The 22,087-nt window shown below is 37.6% G+C and overlaps 1 protein-coding gene across 4 annotated transcripts in view; it reads left to right on the plus strand.

Moving 5' to 3' along the window:
* Positions 1–22,087, plus strand: part of LOC121953229 (uncharacterized) — a 55,542-nt gene that overhangs the window by 4,107 nt on the left and 29,348 nt on the right. For all 4 annotated transcript variants that reach the window (XM_088087452.1, XM_088087450.1, XM_088087451.1 and 1 more), the window contains exon 2: positions 11,070–11,142. The gene's annotated coding sequence lies outside the window, so the exon portion shown is untranslated. The remainder of the gene's footprint in view (positions 1–11,069; positions 11,143–22,087) is intronic.

A 22,087-nucleotide genomic window follows, 5' to 3' on the forward strand; every position in this document is an offset into this window, starting at 1 on the left:
CTTGTCCGCTCTGCCCCGTTCTGCCTGTTCCCAAAGCGACTGGCATTCCTGGGGGCCACCAGTGAAGCAGCTTTAGAGGGAAGTCCCGCTGGCTCCTGGGTGGCCTCTTGTGCACGGGCTCCGAGGGGAGGAGACAATGTCTTATTAATTGACTGGGCGTCTTGGGCAGAGTGCAGGAATTTGCAGGAGGGGGAGACGGAGAGAGTGGGGATGAGGGATGAGCTGGGAGGGATGGAGGGGCGGGACGAGCGGGGACGATTCTCAGTCCGCCAGTAAGGATTCATTGACCTCTGTCTCAGATTTATTTCTGTTTGATTTCCATTGCTGCTGGGAGGGCCAGAGCTGTGGTGACGCCGCGCTGTTTTGCAGAAACTTGTCTCTTTACAGACTTTTTTTTTTAACCCTTAGGGACTCTGGCTCAGTTTTTTTGGCTTTTCATTCTTAATATTTTGATCATTTCGGCTGTGTTCATGCATGTGGTGGTTTTTAGCAAGATTGTGTATTTTGGTTAAATCTTTGAATGTCCAGCTCAGCTCACTTGTTACACTCATACTGTTTAGTGTAAAAAATGCACCATTGAAACCCATTCAAACTGCAGTTTTTGATTCCACAGCCGTCGAAGCATGAAAAAACATTATTTCTGGGTGTCATTCTGGGCTTTTGTTTTGGAATTTTTTCTATTTTCCACCTGATGAGGTAATTTTTTACTACTATATATTTGGCACATGAAGAAAATACACACTAATTCCACCAGGTGCACTGTCACAATGTGATAATAAAAAAACGACTTTGCATATAGCATATTGGAAATAATTTCATCTTAAAACATAGTGGCATTGTGACAAAAAAACTGTAATTTAAAGGGTTAAAATTCTGAAAATGAATGAATATTTTATATTTATGATTAGGACTGATTTTGGTCAAAGTAAAAAGTAGAAAATAATATTAATGTGTAATATTTTTTGAAGCTTGATATTAAAAAGCCAGAGTGACACAAGTGTGTAATATTAAAATGGGCCCCCAGCTGTATCTATATGTCCTTGTCAATACTTCCATACTTTTTAATGTTAGATTTTAAAAGCATGAATTATTCTTTTGATGAAGTATTTTTGTAGTGCTGTAGTGCTCTTTCTGTTTAGATTAAAGATTCTTTTTGCTGCTTACTGGTTAATTATAGTCAATACTGCAGAAAGCTTTGATTCTGACTTGATTTTCATTGTCTTTCAAGCTTATTTGACCAATTTTGAAACAGTTTCATAAATCAGAGCACAGCAGAAATATCTCATTATTAAAACATAGAAAATGCTAGTGATTGGATTTTCACTCTGCAGTTTTCTGTCGACACATTCACAAATTCTCAAAAAATGTCAAACCTCATGGTGGGCAGCCGTCCCTCCACAGCAGACTCCTGGTTTTGTGCAAGTTTGATGGAGTGGGACAGGACAGAAAAGAGTTGGGGGGTGTGACGGGTGTACCATCTCCCCATGTGGTCCCCCCCCTCCCCCAGGTGTCCTCACCCTAATCCTGTTACATGTGTCCCCCATTAGCACTAATGGAGCGGCCATTGTCCCCCCGTTGTGTGCTGCTGTGCCCTCGGCCCAGTCACCTTGAGTCAGTAAACTCAGCCCTGTCATGTTTGGACTGCTTCCCACACACAGGGGTCTCCATGACGACCATGGACACCACACACACACACACACACACATGACTCGTCCCACCCACTGACACACAGGGCTCAGGCTGCTTTGACCCCCCCCCAACACACACACATTTTTTTAACCAATGATTTTTAACCTTGCGGATCATTTTAGTTTTTTTTGGCCCACATTTTGATCCACTATTTAGTGTCTGAATTACTGACGATATGCCGCACTGCCAACAGTTTTTTATTGGACAACTATTAGATTTTCATTCATATGCATTCATATGCAAATTAATGGCTAAATAAATTGTTTCATTGATAGATAATGTTTTTCTTTTTTTTTTAAATATTAGGTGACCCAGGATTTTCCATACATTTGTTTATTTGTAGCAGCCTGCCACAATTTTACAATATTAACATCTGGAGCCATCTATTTTTTGGAGCTGGACTGTTAATTATGTGCGCTCTTGGAATATATATATATATATATATATATATATATATATATATACATACATACATACTGTTTTTTTTACACTGTTTTATTGCACATTGAAAGTGAAACTTAACTGTTCGCTATGTTGCGCTGGGTCTCAAAATTTGCTTTCACTCGCCTCTGAAGCAGCTGCTCCTCTCATCCATCAATCTGATCTGATTTACAAACTGCTGCTGAGGAAAAATAAATGAATGAAGGGCTCGGCCTGTCCTGCACTCACAGATCCGCAAAAAACTCCCCTTTACTGCTAATTTCCCACGTCAAGATCTTGTAAAATTTCTGGGAAAATGTTTTGAGTGACAGCAGAAACATCTCATTCCATCTGTAGGACTGAGCCTGCCCATAAGCATTTAAACCTTTTGAAAGTGCAGCATTTTGGTTTGATTTCTTTTGAGAAACATGATAATGAGCAACTTACAAGAAATGCCCTGCATATTGCAATAAATAAGTAAAAGATGACAGGAAAATGACCTGAAATTCAGGTTGTGGGATTAGAAATGTATCTCAAAACTATGGGGAAATGTCAAAACTATATTTATAATTATTATCATAATATATTTCAGAAAAAAGTTAAAAAAAAAAAAAGTTCTTGCATTCTAAATAGTAAAAATTGATCTGAACGTTTTTTTTTTCTTTTTAAATTGAAAGACCAAAGATTCATAAAACTTTGAAAAAGTTGCATAATGTTAAAAAGTTGTCAAAGAATAAGAATATAAAAATAAATCACTTTTGGCAAAAATGTCAGATAGAACCTTACAATTCTATAGTGACAATATATCATTTTTCCTTTTCCTTTGGTCATTTACTCGTTTGTTTTTCTTTTTTTACTTTACCTTTTTGCTTATTTTCAGGTAATTTTATTTTACATTTTTACGTATTTCTTATAATTTTTGGGCCATGTAAAAAAAATTTGAAAGTTTTCTAAATAGCAAAAATTGTTATGAACTTTTTTTTGTTTTTAAATGAAAAGACCAAAAATTCATATAACTTTGAAAAACTTGCATAATGTTAACAAGCTGTCAAAGAATAAGAATATAAGAATAACTCAGTTTGGACAAAAATGTCAGATGGAACCTCAAAATTCTAAAGTGACTATATATTATTTTTTAAAGGTTTTTCAGGTTATTTGCTTGTACGTTTTTGTTTCTTATTTCAAATTTTAACTTATTTTTGCATACTTTCTTTCACATTTTTGGGCCATTTCATGTCAATTTGCTGATTTTCTTTCTTGTGTTTTTGAAATCAAGCGCCATTGCTTCAAATGGTTAAAACACGACAGTCAGCACAAGGATGTAGACAAAAACTGTATATATGTGTGTGTGTGTGAGAGAGAGAATTAAGGAGTGGAGGCTGAGAAAGGACCAGTGCAGAGAGTGTGTATGGGGGCCATCTTGTTTGGAGCATTTTCAGGTGACCCGGCCCCCGCGCTGCATCCATCATACAGAGCCTGATTGAGCTGACCTTCAGGCCTGCCCTGCCGACCCCCGGGCTTCCTGTTCTTTGTCAGCCTCTCACAATACCGCTGGTATCACACAGACAGGGGAGGTCTGAGAACCGACCGGGGGAGTCCACCCAGGCCGAGGCGGGGGGACGCTGGGGTGGGGTGAGGCGGAGGGGAGCAGGGGGTAGAGAGGGTCTTCGGGAGGGAGCTGAGGACCCCCTTTTCAATTTCACTGGGTCTTTCCAAATGAGAGAAAAGGCAGAGAGTGGTGTCCTCTGTCACCCTGCCACACAGGGACCTCTAAAAAGCAGCCTCAGTGGTTTCTCAAGTGAGGTGTCTTCTCTCAAGAGACAAAAAAGAGGAAGAGAATGAGAGGGCGAAGAATTTAATTGTGGTCCTGTGTGAGCGACTGGCAGTGGGAGGATTTCCACTCTAACATTTGTAAAGGGCAGAGCCAGTTTACTTGTCCTTCCTCTGTGCGTCTCTTTGGCCCCGTGAAATCTGAGGTGGGCTCGAGCAGAGAAGCTGCTGATCTTTCTCAGGTAACGTGGTGGTGAGGACGTACGCAGATACTGTACTGAAGTAACTAAAAATATTCAATTTCAAGTAAAAGTCCTGCATTCAAAACCTCTCTGAAGTAGAAGTATGTACATATTATCAGCAAAATTTTGTAAAAATATTGCGCAGTAAAATGTTACCTCTCTATTATATCCAGGGTGTCGGCAGGTCATTAAAAAGTCTTAAAATGTCTTAGATTTAATTTTATGAATATTAGGCCTTAAAAGTTATTAAATAGTCTTACATTTGATTGAAGTCTTAATTGTCACAAACATTTTATCCAATTGATTTATCCATCTTTTAATTTATTTTGGTCAAAATAAGTCAAACTCTTTTGTGTAAATGTCCACATTTCTGATGTTACAAATCTTTAAACTTACCATCAAACCCAACACTGTCTTTTAATTTTACACCTGGAGTAACCTTACTCACTCTAATAACAATATTACTGCATAAATCCTGCCTCTGCAAGGGACCATATTCTGTATATACTACTTACCTTTGTCTTAAACTTAAATCTTATCTTGAAAAGGTCTTAAAAAGCCTTAAATTTAAGTGTCTGACACCCGTAGGTACCCTGATTATATCTGATGTTTTTGGATTAATATTCCTGGTGCATTAATGTGGATGCATTTTACTGCTGTAAAAAGTTGAGCTCATTTCAACTCCTTCATATACTGTTCAGTAATTTAATCCACAGCAATGCCCTATATTCTATAAGGTCATATGTTTTTAGCATCACTGTCCTGTGAGAATTTATTATCTTTAAAAAGTCTAAAAACTTTTCATGGTGTCACAAAAACAGACGTGTTCAGCTTTGAGGCGATGCATTTTCCAGCCGATCCAAGAAGGTTTTTAGAGTTTATTTAGCTTAAAACTACTGGTGACTTTTACAAAAAATAAATGTCAGTCATAGCTGTCACTATGTTCACTCAGCACTAAATGAGACATATAATCTGTAAAAAAAATCATACTCCTCTACTTTCTTTATTGCCTTATAGTATTTCTAATAGCCTCACTGCACGCAAACAAAAAAACAAATCAGATCTGAGGAGTATCTACAGCAGCTGTCGATCACTGCTCGTGAACTGGGGTTAAACCGCCAAACTTGGCAGCGCTGATTATTATTTGCATTGCCTATTTCTTGATTCAGAAACCTTTTAGTGTACTATTTGTCTTTAAAATAAGAGTTAGTTACCCCGCCACCAAACAGTCAAATGATGCACCTCCCACCAGCTGAACTTTCTCACTTTACAGCATTTCATTTTGCACATTTTTTATTTTCTCCAGAATATAGTGACAGTTTTAGCAATTATGACATCAAGTTATTTTCATTAAAGTTACCAACTGTATCTTTAATAGGCAGGAGAATTTTCTCAACACATAAAGCAAACTTCATCCTTTAGTTTAGCAGAAAAAAATAAAAATTAAAACTGCACAGGACAGGTGTGAAAAACTGTATTTTGAAAAGTAACTAAAGCTGTCAGACAAATACAGTGGAGTGAAAGGTAGGCTACAGTGTTAGTGTTTATCACAGAATTAAGGTTCAGTATGTTGGGGGGTATTATCGGTATTTTCTTGTGTGTGTCCAGTTCTACGCATTCTGTGTCCCCTTTCTAAATTCGGTTGGAGCCCCAACAAGACACTGCTTTTTTGTAAGTGATCACAAGCCAAAAATTTTGAGAACTGCTGGTTTGTATTTTATAGACTTCAGCTTCTAATCTGCAAAGCAACTATAATAAATACGTAAAGTAAAAAAAAAAGTACAAATATTTCCCTCTGATGTGTAGTGAAGTTGGAATTTAAGTAGCGCAACATAGAAACACTCAAGTAAAGTACAAGTACTTCATTAAATGTACTTTAAGACATTCCTCCACTGCTGCTTGACAAACATAACCAGAGAGAAGCTGAAGTAATCATAACATGTTGTATTATCATGTAAACTTCAAGCCTCTCTCTCAGCGCTGCCTTTTGTCTTGTTTCTGTCAGATTTCTGTCCGCCTGCTAATGCATTCATGTGCATGTGTGTGTGTTTGAGGATACACGCGGCTTTGTCTGAAGTGCTCACCCGTTACCATGACAATACCTCTTTGCGGGGGTTTGGAACAATCACCTACCTGTATTTCCTCCCAGTAGAAGTGATATTAATAAGATTTGTCCTTGGGTACCAACATACATGTGAACTGTGTGGAGGTTTAAAACATTGTGTTAATCGATCCTGGTTTTATAAAGCTGCATTCATCACATGGCCAGAGAAAATGTGTTCCTCCTCCTTCAGCACAATATGAGCAGTGTCCTTGCACCATTCGATTTTTTATGAATAGGAATCTGTAATTCTGCATTGACTGACCATCCCATGACCCCAAAAAAGAGCTGAATATATGACCATCTGCAAGGAAAAACCGCACTGCTTCAAAATAGAAGGCGGAAGAAAACAGCATTGAAAATGTGAAGCACTTTCTAATCAAAAATCTTAAAAACTACAGATGATAAAGACATGAAACTTGGCCTGGTCTCACTCTTAGAGCGTTTAAACATGCCACTACAGTTTCCTCTTTATCACTATAATGACACGTGCATCCAATGTAAACTCATCTGTGTCATTATCAGACGCTCAGAGAAACAGAAGTAGTTTAAAGACAGGAAGCCACAGGACAGGAAACTGGTGTTTGAGACCAGTAACCTCCATGCGGCTCTATATTCCACCGGGAGCGTCCCTGAGCATTTCAGAAGCATCCTGACTGTAGACTTGCTGAGATTGTGCTTATTTTGTCATTTTATCTTGATTTTGTGGTAATCTTTCCTTGATTTTTGGGCAGAGTAGGCTACATATATAAATGCTTTCCTACTCTGTTTGTTTAAATCCTGTTTACTGATGTTTTTACCCACCTTGTTGTGCTGCAGCCTACAGTCCAGCCATGAATGAAGTAGATCAAAGAATTGTGGCCATGTTTCAGTCAAAAAACATGCTTATCTCGATAATCATACAGATCAGTATGAAAAATAAGTTATACATAAAATAATTAAAAATAATCGAAGATTTGTCGCTGTATTAGTTAAAAACAAATCCATCTTAATTAATATTTAAATAATTATACAGATGAATAATGAATAATTCAATTGTGAAAGAAATAGATAAATAGGAGATTTTGTTAAAAAAAATACAGTGCTGTTCCTAATTATTATCTACTTTCTGTTTATTTCATGTACAGTGCCTGTTAGCAGGAGTATTAATCCCCCTACTGAAGAGAATACAGAGGCGTGCCCGGTGGAATCACAAGCATTGTCGAAAATGTCTGCAATTGGCTCCGTAGGCCGTGCCGTGGCTGTAGCACAGCTCCGATGTACCCTGTGGAATTTAACCACAAACCGCCCTTTTTTCTGGTGACATTCAAACTTTTTCTTACCACAACCAATTAATTTTGTTGCCTAAATCTTGCTGCCCAACCTCTCTGTGTCAAGATGCAGTGCATACGTTTGCCTCCCCGGTATGCTTGTAGTAACACATGGTCTTCTGCCCAAACAGAAAACTATGATGAACAGTGCTTGAGATAATGTTGTAATATAATGTAATTTCCATTACTGATGAGGTGCCCAAACCTGACGTCGGGGTTTTCTACCCGGAACTTATGTATGCAAACATTTTGATTTGTTCAATAAAAAAATACATAAATTGTGCCACCATTATATACAGCCTATGGATTTAACACTTTGGCAAATAGTTTGTGAACTGTGAGGTGTAGAAGAAAACATTTTTTTCTTCATGTAACTCATTTAAACTTCAATAAGGTTAAATTACAACCAAATTTAGGTTTCATATGCACATGGGACCCCCGAGCAACCCAGTAAATTTCACCCTTAGATGGCGCTTCATTTTAAATAAATATATTTGATTTACTGTATTTCTGTTAACATTTTAGGAATCATGCTCAGTATATAGGTAGGCTAATAAAAAAAGAAATGATAACAACTAATAATCACTAATAATTGATTAATCTGTCCTTTAATCGAACATGAGAACTTTAACCAGTTAATCGATAGACTGAAATGCTGTAAAAGTATATGCAATATGTTGCTGTGAGCTTTAATTGAGGAGAAATGCATTTGGTAGCAAACCTTTTCTGTTTTCTGTTTTTTTTTAACTGTTTTATCAATTTATCAATCGTTAATTTTACCAATAATCGATTAAGTAAAGCGCTTACGACTGGCAACCAATCAACCAAAAAAAAAAAAAGATTTAATTGCTATCTGTGCATGTGGCCGCTGGCCATGATTGAGGTCATGAAGGATGATATTCAAAATGCAATCAAACGGCTGACTGATCTGTTGTGGAAATGTAGTGTTTTGGTCCACTGCTGTCTCCGTGTCCCCTGTCAGCTGCTCCTCGTCCCACAGCGTCCTGGCAGCGCTCGGTCAGGCTGCTGATCCCAGACAGACTGCAGCTCTGTGCTTTAACACACTGAAGCTCCACTTCTTTTTCTTCCACGTCATTTGCAATGCTAATGCACGGGAGACAGCTGTCATCTTACAACGACCATGATCAATCCAAAGCCAGGGGGAGGAGGAGGGAAAAAAAGATAAATAAACTGCTGGGTAAATAGGTCGGCCTATTATCTTCTGGCCTTGCATGGGTGCCGGTCCTTGAGAGCATGAATTTCAATGAAAGTCCCTTTTACCAGGGTAAAGAAGAAAGAGAATAAAATATGGAAAGACGCCTACAGAAACAACTGAGAGCAGAAAATTAAAAGTGAAGTAAAGGAAAACAAAGTTTTATTTTCAGCTGCGTTGTTTGAGGGCACTCTTTGAAGAGTGGGTGCTTCGTCTTTAGCGTGTGTATGTTTGTGAGTGCTCTTCATTTAGGACGTAGATGCCTCTCCTCTCAAGGAGACATGCATATCTGATTATTACTCAGGATATATTTCCTGGAAGCATGCCTGCCAAACATTGTTAATAACAGTGTTCAAATATAAAAAAATCTATTGTGTGTTGTAGTTTTTCCTGGAAGTAATTGATATGCTCTTGTTGTAGTAAGCCATTAATTTGAATGCAGGCTTTTCTTCTGCTGCTCTCGCTGAATGCTGAAACCTTCAAGTTCAGAGAAAGAAACTTCTGTTTATTCATTCTTCTTTTTTGTGTCAATTCACATCATGAAGCAAAACATGCTCAAACATTTCGTTGTGTTGCAATATAATTATAGATAAACAATGGCCAGAATTTAAAGTGCCATACTTAAATACTTTTAGTTTGCTTTACTTTTATTTTATGCTACTTTTCTACTCAGCCACATTTAGTAAACAGCCATTGATACTTTTAGAACAACGTGAATATATCAGCCGGTATAAACAAGAAATGAGCATGCTTAACTCGCCGCTTCTCAGCACCAGTATTGCTAGTGGGTTAACATTTTTAAAAACAATTGTATACAGTTGTGTTCATCCAAGGAAAATGTTGTTATAATCAGAAGGGGTGGGGGGGGAATCGAAACAGTATAGTTTTTGCGATATTTTCTGTGGCAATATTATATCTATATTCAATTTTTTTTATAATACGTGAATTATTAACATTGCAAGTCAAAATCAAGCTTTTGGTAACCTACTGAAATAATAAAATCATTTGCTGCATAAAAAACGACTTTACATTATGGATTTTGTCACTTTCCTCCAGCCTCTGTTGGTTAGCTGTGCTGTTTTAGTGGGAGGAGACTGGGAACGAGAGGCCAAATGTTCTCATTAAAATAAATGCTGGTCGGGGATCGGATATACAACAAATTAAATACCGACTCTACTTCACTCCACAAATCCACCGATTTCTCTCTGACATTTTGCCCTCAGATTATGACAGTCGCAATAGGCGTGTTTCCAATAACCTTCAAATTGCACAAATTGATATTGCCAATTTAAAATAGGCCTAATGGGAAAACATCAACTTCGAAAAAACTCCAATTTATCGAAAAAAAAATTTCACACTTGCATGAGGTGGTATTTCAGACAATCCGAAAAAGCCATAATTTGTAAAACTGCAATGGAAACATCTTTTTTTTCGTTTTCACCTTGTCCTCCACACAGGTAGCCAATTTAGAAATAGCTATGACTATGCGCTTCTTGGTAGCAACTGGCTCCCTCGGGCATGATGCTGCAGCTGCTTCAAGAGGTGTTATTGCATCGCATAACTCTTTCGAAAGTTGAGCGGATCATCCAGAAGTTTTGAATCCACAATTCCTTAGTGAAATAGTGGACTATCACCTCCCAGAAATTCGTCATACGTGGCCACTCCAGCGTATAATGGGCTGGCCTTTCCACTATCGCTCGCATAACACGCCTACGTTGCCTTCGATTGGAAATAATGACGGCTAGTGCAGTGGCTGCAATAGAAATAAACCTGCTAATGTTTTGAACATCCATCGCCATGGTTACTGGACTGTTATCATAAGAGAAGTCGCATAACATCGCTCAATAGAAACGCAAAATGATGTTTCACTTACACTTCTACGTAGACAGCTGGTAGTTAATTTGACTTGTGGCAATATGTGAAATCAGCAAACTTGTTTATTTCTGTTGTCATTTTCAGATTTAACTATAACATGTAAAGATATATAGTTAAACACTGTGACCCGACCTGTCTGACATTTCTGCTCTGCTTGTTTTACGTTCTGTGTTGCTTTGCTGGCGTCTTTGATAAACCAAAGCAGACAGGGAGGCTAAAAGATGCCGCACACTGCTGTGGATCCACCAGTTTCTCCTCTTTTTCCTCAGTACAAGACAACTGAGGCTTGTTCGAGTTCTTGTGCCTCTGCAGAGTCCCCTCCATGTTTGCTGTCTACTCAGTTTGCTGCTTCCTATTTGGTGCTCCAGAGAGCGCACTTGTTGTTCACTGTTTGCCTGAGCCAAGACTAAAAACTTATGATGATATTAAACACGTTTTTTTTTTTCCAGAACGTTAAGATGAGATAAAGACTGTCCACCCTACACCAAAGGATCAAGATCACAGGAGAGCACACCAACTGAGGTAAGAATTTATGTTTTTTGACATTGTAAATTTGTCTGTCACAGTAAAATTTCTTGAAAAGTTGTTTGGTGTTTAGCTCGCTTTACAGTCCAAAACCCATTTAGTAATTCAGTAATTCAGTAAATCAGTAAATCAGTAAATCGTCCTTTCAATGATTCAAAAATGATTTAAACAGTTGCAGATTAATTTTCCATTTGACTTTTTGATATATCAACTTGTTGAGCACTTATATAAAATAGAAAAATTAAGTCCAATAAATACATATTAAAGATGTTCTAAAGCTCCTTTCCTGCCGCACAAAAACCCACCAAACGCCCACGAACATCTGGCTTTTGTATTTAATGGGAAAAGTTACAATTGATTTTACTCCTGGGACAAATGACTGCAGGAGTCACGGGTATTTATCAGCTCTTGGACTCAAACTTGTCCTCTTGGTCAATCTTCATCTTCATGAATCATAAAATAAATATATATGAGTTTATATATGAGTTTAATGACAACACAAATTAGAGCGCTTCTAATTTGTTCTTGGTGCAGCGCGTACATGGACAGACATACCAAAAACAGAACAAGGATTCGGTCTTATATAGTCTATTTCACACGTCATACAGCTGCGTTTAACTACATCTACAAGGTCTGGATTTGCAGTAATTTAACCTTCACACACCCCGGAGCCTCGTCGTACGCCTGCATGTAGACGGTGAAGGAGTCTGAGGCCTCTGCAAATACGTTAACACGACCATGGATGAATCATACGTTCATACAGTTACTATTATTATACACAATGACATCAAATACCTTTATATTCATTATTTTTGCCACGACAATACTTTATGTTAGAGATGATAACAATTATTCGACAACTGATAAATCAGTCATTAAGATGTTTTATTTGCAGTGCTGTCAAAGTATATGCAGTATGTTGCTGTGAGATTTAAGGATAGGAAGGAAAGAGCTTGTGATTTGTGTGTTTGTGTTTGGCTGATACTTTTATTTAACTGAACCTTTACTTTTGATGGAGGGTTTTTTTTTTTTTTTTACATTTTGGTGAAATCTGCCATGGTCAAAGAGGAACAGCAGATCGTAACATTTAAATGGTGGATTAATTAGTTTCAGTCAGACAGAAGCGGCTACACCAGAGGTGTCAAATTCAGGCGGCACTCTGTAATTTGTAAACCATATGATGACAACGGAGGTCAGTGAAGACACAAGAAGCTATTACTCTCCCTTCGCCGCCTTCACTTTCTCCGCTAATAATGTTTGCATAAGCTGGATTGAGGGAAATGAGGTGGAAAACTCAGAGTGTGTGTGTGTGTGTGTGTGTGTGTGTGTGTGTGTGTGTGTGTGTGTGTGTGTGTGTGTGTGTGTGTGTGTGTGTGTGTGTGTGTGTGTGTGGTTGTCTGTGTCGAGGAGGTGGGGTGTATCTATTTTGGTGTGGTGGGTGGGTTTGGTGTGAGGGGGGAATCAATTGATTCCTGTTGTTAAGGCAGAGCGACAATGTTTCATCTTAAGATGTCATCTCTCTCTCTATATATCTCGCTCTCTTTCTCATTCCCTACACACACACACACACACACACACACACACACACACACAGAGAAGCACAAGCCTGTTGATGTCAGAGGCAGCAGCAGTAATCCCTGTGCTAGGCCGCCCAGATCATTATAGACTCTGATCTGCAGTCCCTGAAAGAGGGAATTAGCTGGGAACACAATCCCAGCGACCTCTGTGACACGGGGACAAAGCCTCAGCTGCCGGGGGTCCACATCCCTAAACCAGCCCATATGGCTCAGACAAAACTGTTACAATGGCCGCCACAATGGGAACACGGTGGGAGGGTCCGCAGGCCTGCCTCTGTGTGCAAGTGTCCCTGCAAGATCTGACAGTTTGTCTGTGTTTGTACACTAATGTGTTGATGTTAGGATGAGGATTGTCAAACGGGCAGCGTGGGGTGTTTAGGTCTTCTTTTCCAAGTTTTGACGCATGCTGTACAAATATTTCTTCTCTTCTGCCAGTATGTCAGTTCTGTCAGTATGTAAAAGTGGTGGTTCAGATTTCTGCGGTATGGATGGAAACAGATAGGATTTGAGGGTGTGTGTGCATGTGCGTGCGTGTGTGTGTGTGTGCTCCTCCTATACAGCCTGTTTCCTATATGTAAGTCTTTTTGCCCTTTCCCTATGAGCTGATGGGTTTCCTAAGAGCCCCCCTGGTGAGTTCATGCTGAGCAGCTCTTTGTGTTTTGGGTGATGGGAAGAGACCCCCTGCTTTTAGAATACACACAAGAGCTCTCTCACTGTCTGCCCCTCTCTCTTTCACACACACACACACACACACACACACACACACACACACACACACACACACACACACACACACACTTTCTCAGGCGCTCTGGACACCTGTTGTCTTTGTATGTTTTTTCAATGGGCACATAAATCTTCACATTTTGGTCCTGATGCTCAAAACTTCACTTAACGCTCCACACTTTAAGGGGAAGATAGAATTTTCTGTCAGAGTGGCCAGGGGCCCCACGATACGATGATAACATTTTGTGATATGCTGAGTATTGCTGTAAAATATATTGCATAATATTGATTTTTATTATTCTTGTAGGCTACCAAAAGTTTGTTTGCATTTGCAATCTTACTTATTTCCAGGGTCATGGAAAACCTGGAAAAGTCCTGGAATTTCACAATCTTGTTTTCCAGGCCAGGAAAAGTCATAAGTTAGTAAAAAAAAATATTGAAAGTTTTGGAAAAGTCTTTTGTGATTTTGTTTTGTGTAAAGAAATCTATTGTTACAGTCATATTCAGGGGAAAACCTTCCGCAAAATGTAACACAAACTAAACTTTTTGTCTTTTAGTAAGCTGTTGTCATAACGTAGCTCAAATCTGCATCGACTCAGGGCTGCATGATATCATTTTAGCATCACCATAGTGATGTGCAACAGTGTAGCAGTGTTTCCCTTGAGTGTTTAGAAAATTACCATAACTGAGCCAGCAAGTGCTGAGACACAGTGAAGTGCATGCTTTTCTGAAATAGAAAGTCATTGAAAAGTTTGGAAATTTTGTCCATGGAAATTTATTTTATTTATTTCTTTTATTTAACCTTTATTTACCCAGGATGGTCCTATTGAGATTTAGAATCTCTTTTCGAATAGAGACAGAGACACAAAGGGAGACAAAATACAATTCACAAGCACTAAAATAAGCATTACAAGAGAACTATCTATCAGTCAAAAGAGAAATCTCCGAGGGTCATATGTACAACCAGGCAGGCTAAAGACAACGATGTTCTCTAGAATCTGCTTCTAACTCTTCAATTTTAGATTTAAAGACATTTAGCGACATCAGCTCCTTGAGTTTCAAGTAATTTGGCAACAAATTCCAGGCTGAGGGTGCAGAATACCCAAAAGCCCTTTTCCCAATTTCTGTCCGAGCATTTGGGACCGAGAGCATTAAGAGGTCCTGAGAATGCAGTGAGTACTGTCTGGTACTTTTCTGCATGATAAAAACACAAAGTGTGGGAACCCTGATATTAATAATTTATATAATAAAAAAATCAACACTTGACGTCCATATATCAATGCAATATTACCATGCAAAATATTGTGATACTTTTCTTCATCAATTTTTTTCCCCCATACCAAAGCAATTGCAGTACAAAATAGTAAAGAGTTAAAATATGAAGTTTAAAAAAATGATCAAAGAGATTCACTTAAGTTGCTTTTTAGTGAGTTATATATATATATGTATGAGAAGTAGCATCCAGCTATGTATGCACAATATCAAATCTTAATTATAGGTCAGTATGACGACAGCAGCAAACTTTTCTTTTTTCTCTTCTTTTAAATGTGTGTCATTTGGTGTCCCCTCTCTAAATTCAGAGTTTTTTGTTGGTCTGTAAATGCAGCGCTCGCAGAACTCTCCATTTTTCCTCAGCAGTAGTTTGCAGGATGGATAATTTTGATCTGTTACAGCTGATCTGATCAGATGGATGGATGAGATGAGCAGCTGTTTGTTAGTGAATTCAAACTTATAGCAGAATGAACATTTAAGTTTCACTTTCAATGCTGCTGATGGTCTGCTGCACCACCTGTGCCCAGAGTGCACTCTCTGCTCCGAGAGTGTGGATAAGCGAATGGTATTTATTTTAACAGCTTTCCTAATGAACGGCCCAGCCCCAAAAATTGAAACTCAGTATACCTGCATGCAGGTCTAGTAAGACTGCGGTTTAGGATTATTTTCATTAAAGACTAATCTTATTATCATTTTTGCGATTAATTGTTTTGTCTAGAAAACGCCAAACAAAATGGCTGAGAAATGCTCACGACAATTTCCCAGAGCCCAAAGTGACGTCTTCAGTTTGGCTCGTCCATCTTACCAACAGCCTAAAACCCACAGATTCTTCATGCACAATCATAAAATATTGAAATAAGCCGCAAATTCTGACATTTAAGAAGTTGAAACCAACATATGTTTGACATTTTTGCTTGAAAAATGACGATTAGATGGATTATCAAAATAGTTGGCGAATAATTTTCTTTTGATGGACTTTGATTAATCAAGCTCTAAAGTCCATCTTTGTTTATCCTTATCAGCTTAAGTCTGTCACACGTAAATAACAAACATGCACAAACTTCTACAGCTTTTTAAACCATAGACAGTTAACCAAAAACAGAATCTTTGTGGTTGCTTTGGGATATAGGAGGTTTATTGCGTTGCACTTTTTTTTTTTTTTTTTTTTTTTTTGCTGAGATGTGATGTCTGTTTAGTTTTCTCCTGTTTTTAAAGCTGAAGTGGAGGCATATAAATAATAAATGGCTCTTATAATCTTTCATTGTTACACAGTAGTAGTTGTAGCAGTAAAAAAAAGATCAGCCTTGCTGTCTGTTAGGTTGTTTTGAACGCCCTCTCGTCTGTTCACGCTTCCACAAAGGCAACAGCGATGTGAAATTGTCACTTCTTGCAATCTATTCAGGAATTTAAGTGAATTCATTTCATGCCTGAACCTGCTACCTCCAACTATTCCAATAACAAGGAAGGTCATTAATAACAGTGCGTCACAAATATGCTGTATCTTGATTTCTGTTAACAGTGACTGCAATTCACTGTCGAAGTGGGGCGAGTACTCAGAGCTGCTAAACGTTTATAAGGCTCCTGTTGTCACCTAGTTATTTCTCTAATGGTGCTCGCTGACATGAAGTGGTTTTAAAGCGGGCCACTTTGTGCTCACATGGCACCCTTCATCAGATATTTAAAACACTGAGAACCATTACAAAAAAATATTGAGCTGCTTTTCAAGGTGAGAATATGAATATTGAGCCACGATGAGCCTCCACATGACTTTGGTTCCCTGACACGTGGAGCCGGTATTACGTTTGGCATGATCCTCATCGAGTCAATAGTGTTACAGCAGAGGTGCATTTTCTACGGGGCCATATTCTCTCTTTCTCTTTTCTCTCTGCTCTCTTCTCCACTCTTCACCCTCTCCAATTAGGGGAGCTCCAGCTGTGCACCAGTCAGGATCAGAGGCTCCTTCTATTAGCCAAATCCATTTGTGTAGCGATTGAATCACTCCCCAATCTTCTCTTTCGGTTCCCTGGCTCACCCACAACCCCCAAATACGCATCCATGCTTTCACGAGTGGAGTGCCCCCACACACACACACACACACACACACACACACACGGACACACACACACACACACACACGGACACAGACACACAGACACACATCAGCGTCTCTGACAGCTTCACAAACCACAAATAGAAACATACCCATCCACACCAACTGTGGGGATGACCTTGAAAATTTTATTCTATTTCTTTAAATACAATGATTGTGGAATTTAAGAAAAGATAGTCAGTTTTTAGTCCCAAAGTGGGAAAATTTGCATCATTAGAGCACAAGAAGCATCAGTGAAAAACACAAAGCAATAAAATAAATAAACAGTAGAAAAGCAAAATATAATTAATTCATATTATTGCATAGAGGAAGTATAGATATTGCACAGAAACACTTTATATTCAGAAGTACCTAGTTGCTTATTAGCATGCCTATTAAAAGTAAAATATTGGCTCTTTATTAGTTTTTACAGAGTACTTATTTACGCCTTACTGTGCATACTACAGTAGAGCTGCAACAGTTTAGCGATTAATTGATTAATCAATTAGTTGTCCACTATTAAATTAATCAGCAACTAATTTTTAAATAGATTCATCGGTTAAACTCGTTAAAATTCTCTCATTACAGCTGGTTAAATGTAAATATTTTCTGTTTTTTTTTACTCTTCCGTGCAGTAAACTGAATATCTTTGGGATGTGGTCAAAACAAGACATTTGAGGATGTCATGTTGGGCTTTGGGAAACACTGATCAACATTTTTCAGACATTTTTAGATCAAACAATTAATTGATTAATGGAGAAATAATCGACAGATTCATTGACAATGAAAAACATTGTTAGTTGCAGCCCTGGTCTACAACTGCCAGCTCATTAATTAAGAGTTTTCCCTCATAACCTTCTAATTACTGCTTATTTATAGTAAGTTTGGAACTTGTACTTGAATTACAATCTTAATATGCATCAGTATGGGGACCTGTGTGGGTTAATAAATGTCAACTAGTAGTGAATTAGTTATGAGCAAGACCTCACGTTATATGTGGAACTTATTCTGAGTTAGAAAAACTTAATTTGGAGTTATTTGTAGTAGAGATGTAATGGTACCTGAACATGTACCACTGTGGCTTAAAAGAAAAAAAAAAACCACTTGTATACTACTAACCAAACATGGATGTGCAATGATTATTAACATTGTTGTGTGGCATGGTTAAGATTAAACCCTTTGTAAAACAAAGACAAATACAGATAATTAACATCTTAAAACCTTCTTTTATTATCTAGTTTGACACTCAGTCATAAAAGCATAAAATCGTTGGGATAAGTTATATTTCTTTAAAAAAAAACTTTAACTGCAGCAACAATTTAGTATAAATAAATGACATTTAAGTGGCATAAACAAATATATGAAACACTTGTGCAACAGATATTTTGCATTCTTGAAAAATAATTTCTTCTTCGCTGATGGTATAACACTGTTTGCTAGTGGCTGCACAGCCTGCTGTGTAGGGAACTGTGTTAGAGTGGCAGGTGTGAAATGACTAAAGTTTCTAGATAAATTACGTGTTATGGAGCAGGGCATTTACTCACGTAGCCTTCTTATGGATACTGATCCAGCATTTCAGGAAGTAGAGGAGGCATTTTTGAATTTGGTATCAGAACAACGATAATTTGTACTTTTGTGTTTGTTACATAAGAAAATAACATACTTATTAAGTGTTATTAAGGAAGAACATCTATAATTTTTGGTATTCCAAACTAATAGAGCGCATACTGTGCAAAGCATATTAAGATAATGTACAACAACTTCTTTATTTACTATTAATAATCACTTATTAGGAGGTTATTGGGTTAAAATTCTTAGTTATAGCCCTAGTAGATGTAGAGCAGGGTCATGCAGAGTACAGATTTTACGAAGACTAATAAAAAGCCAATATGCATCTAATAATAAGCTAATTAAAAGTGAATATGTGTACCTTAATTTAAAGTGTTACCATTGGACTTTTCAGATTTTGTATGTTTAACTGACCTGCTGTGCACTGTGGGGCTGCAGCTAAATATTGTCTTGATTATGGATTAAATTGTGTATTATTTTCTCATTTATTCGTTTTCTCGAGTTTATTAACACGTATGACAAAGAAAAGCATAAATTTTGCATATTCCGTAAGCATGAAACCAGTACCTGTTTGTCTGCTTTTTTCTTTAAAAGTTACTAAAATCATTATTGAACTTTCAGAATAGTTACTAAATAATTTTCTGTTGATCGACTAGTTGTTGCAGCTCTAGTTCATTGACTAAAACACAGTTTAGGTACCACTATGTAGATACTGTGCCCCATTAACAAAATGTCAACATTTTTGGAAACCACAGGGCAAAATTGACATTGAGGGTAAACAGTTTAAAGTTCTGAAATATATCGAGGCTCTGTAGACTTTAACTGCCTCATTTTTAAAATGTTATTGTTTTATTATCATTTTGTGAAGTGCTTTGGGCTGCATGTTTGTGTGAAAGTTTTTATATAAAATGAGTTTAGTTACCATGACAATGCTAACTTTTATTTTCTTGGTCAGTAGCAGAGAACAGCAAAGTCACTGCAGTGACAGTGTAAGAGAGAGAGCTGAGCTGACACCAGAAAGTTAAATATTCAGTATTGATATGTTTTGATAAATCAAGACGATTCTTCCTAGAAAGCTTTTGAGGATATTACAAGTAAATTATCGACTTGCAAACTTTTTAGACAACCCTTAGAACTTCATGAGATATTTTGAAAGATATTTTGACAAAGTGGTTTTGAAGTTGAGAGAAAATGGGGAAAAAAGCACCTATGCAGCCAAATAAATCCGGATTTTCTCTTTTTCCGCAGCTTAACTGCCCTCAAACAAAGTTATCCTTTAACATAATCCCTGTTGAGGTCCTCCCCGTCCTTGATAGATTTTTCCCATTTATACCAGAAGATGGCACAATTGTGTAGGAGCTGGTCACCGGCCAGGCATTCATCAGGCTGCCATTGATGTGATATAAAAAGCCTGTCAGCGAGGTCTTGTTCCTTTTAGACAGTCATAAAAAAAAAACAGTATCTCCATCTTTGTTCACTGTATGTTAAGAGACCTCTTGACCCTCCGCCCTGAAGACACTGTTAACAAGTTGCCAAAATGTTTTTTTTCATCGTTAAAAAAAAAGAAAAATTATTGTTGAGTGAAAAGAAAGCCTCAGACGAGTAGTATGCAGCCATTCCACAGAGTCATATAATTCAAATGCACCAAGGTCAAGTCTTTTGTAAATCCTCTCCTCAATCAAGTGTACTTTCCTGTCTTCTGCTCACACTCTTTTTTTTATTTCCTCCCCTCATTCTGTCTCCATCACACACACACACTTGCTTTTTCTTTCTTTCTCTCCGTCCTTCTTGTCACTCTTGAGTGACAGCGTCTGGTCCTGGTCACATACAAAAAAAAGAAAGCCTTCAGCGCTGAATGTTAGAAATGATTCCTTCACAACTTTAATGGCTTCCAATTTTAGCAGCTGTAATAAAAGCACCATAACAGAAACAGTCTCAGTGTATCAGGGACTTCGAGCCTTTATGCTAATTATCAACATGATTCAAAAACAGAACAACCCGGCCAAATAAACTTAAAGTAAATTAAAGTTCAAATTTCCTCGTTGAACTTCAGTTTTACTCCTTTACTTGAGGAGATCTTTTTGAGCTAAGAAGAGATTTTAAATTAAGCTTTTCATAATTGTAATGTGATAAAAACATGATTTTAAATTAAAGGTGAGCAGGTTCTGCTTTCACAGGGTGTGCAAATTATTCACTACCTCATCTTTTTGTCAGTTGGCACAATATCTCATAAATGCAGTAAGGCTGACTGAAGAATATGTGCGAGGAGTTTGGTGCGGATCTGAAATCAGGTGCAGTTGGTTTTTGAAATAATTTGTTTTTGTATAGCTTTATCATGAGCTACTGCACCGACCTGATTTAAAACGTAACAGAAACGGCTACAAAACATATGTTTTAAAATGCATGAGTCATGTGAGCACTTGATAAATCATCACTTAATAATTTCATACTGATTCCTTATAGATGTATGGAGCTGTTTAATTCAAATTGTTGTTTTTTTCAGAAGTTTAACAGTCCCTTGACATTTATATCTGTTTTGAGGGAGACCTGGCCACGGCACAAAGTTAAAAAAAAAATAAATAAATAAAATAAAGCCTATCAAAACAGACAAGGGACAATAATAGCCAGTTTTTCTTTCTCATTTCATTTAACTATCGACACACACTGAGTTCGATTTCTTAGGTCTGTCTGTGCAGTCTAATACAATCCAATACAACTGTTCTGCCATAAGTGTATACGTATGCATTTCTGTCCATTCTGGCACTGACCTCTATAAACAAATATCTACTTACCTATGCAGAATCTGGAGGCCATGGTACAAGATTCGGGTATCGTGTTAGGGTTCTTGTTTACATTTGTAGCCGCAGTATTATTGACCGATAATTTTGAGCAGCAGTTAACATATTAGCTTTTCTGCATTCAGTGGAGTCCTCCAACCCATGTGACCACATAAGTTGCATGTTCATACTTCTGCATATGACCATATGAGAGGGTTTCCTAATTTAGCACATCTTTTGGTTGATGAAATAGCTCAAATAACTGTTATTGGTCACAGTTTTAAACATGTAGATTAAATAAATTGTAAATTTTAAAAATTAAATTTTAAATAAAATGTTAAGGCAATGTACCCCTGTGCACAGAAATGCAAAAAGCCCCACTACCTTCTACATAGGAGCAAGACACACAGACTTTTTGATGGATTTTTTCAACATTTTTTGTTGCTTTGCATCTCTTTGTGGTCGTTTTGCATCTTTTGTGGTCAGTTTGAGTCTCCTCCTAATTGGTTTAGTCTTTGGAGTTGTTTTGTGGGTTTTTTTTTGTCGTTTTGGTTTTTTTTGATCACTTGGTGGTTGTTTTTTTGTGTTTTTGTAGTTATTTTGTGTATTTTTGCAGTTCCTTTGCATCAAATTGTGGTCTTTTTGTGTCTCTTTGTTATCATTTTGAGTCTCTTTGTCTCTTTCTGGTCTATATAAGTGAAGGCCAGCGGCAGCTCTGATACTTTTTGCCCCTGGACCTCTGCCTGGTTGGCCCATTCAATAATCCATTCCTGGTTGCAGTTGCACCAAAACTATGTGCTTAGGTTAAAAACAACATGGTTTAAATTAAAAACTATGTTTGTTATTGTGATAATGTTAGCCTACATAGATCACTCGTGAAATTCATTGTCATACTGCGTTTTGTTGGTAAATAGTCTGATAATCTGCGTTGA

The sequence above is a fragment of the Plectropomus leopardus genome, chromosome 14, assembly GCF_026936395.1.
Source record: "Plectropomus leopardus strain MGB_pleo_1.0 chromosome 14, ASM2693639v1, whole genome shotgun sequence".
Lineage (NCBI taxonomy): Eukaryota > Metazoa > Chordata > Actinopteri > Perciformes > Serranidae > Plectropomus > Plectropomus leopardus.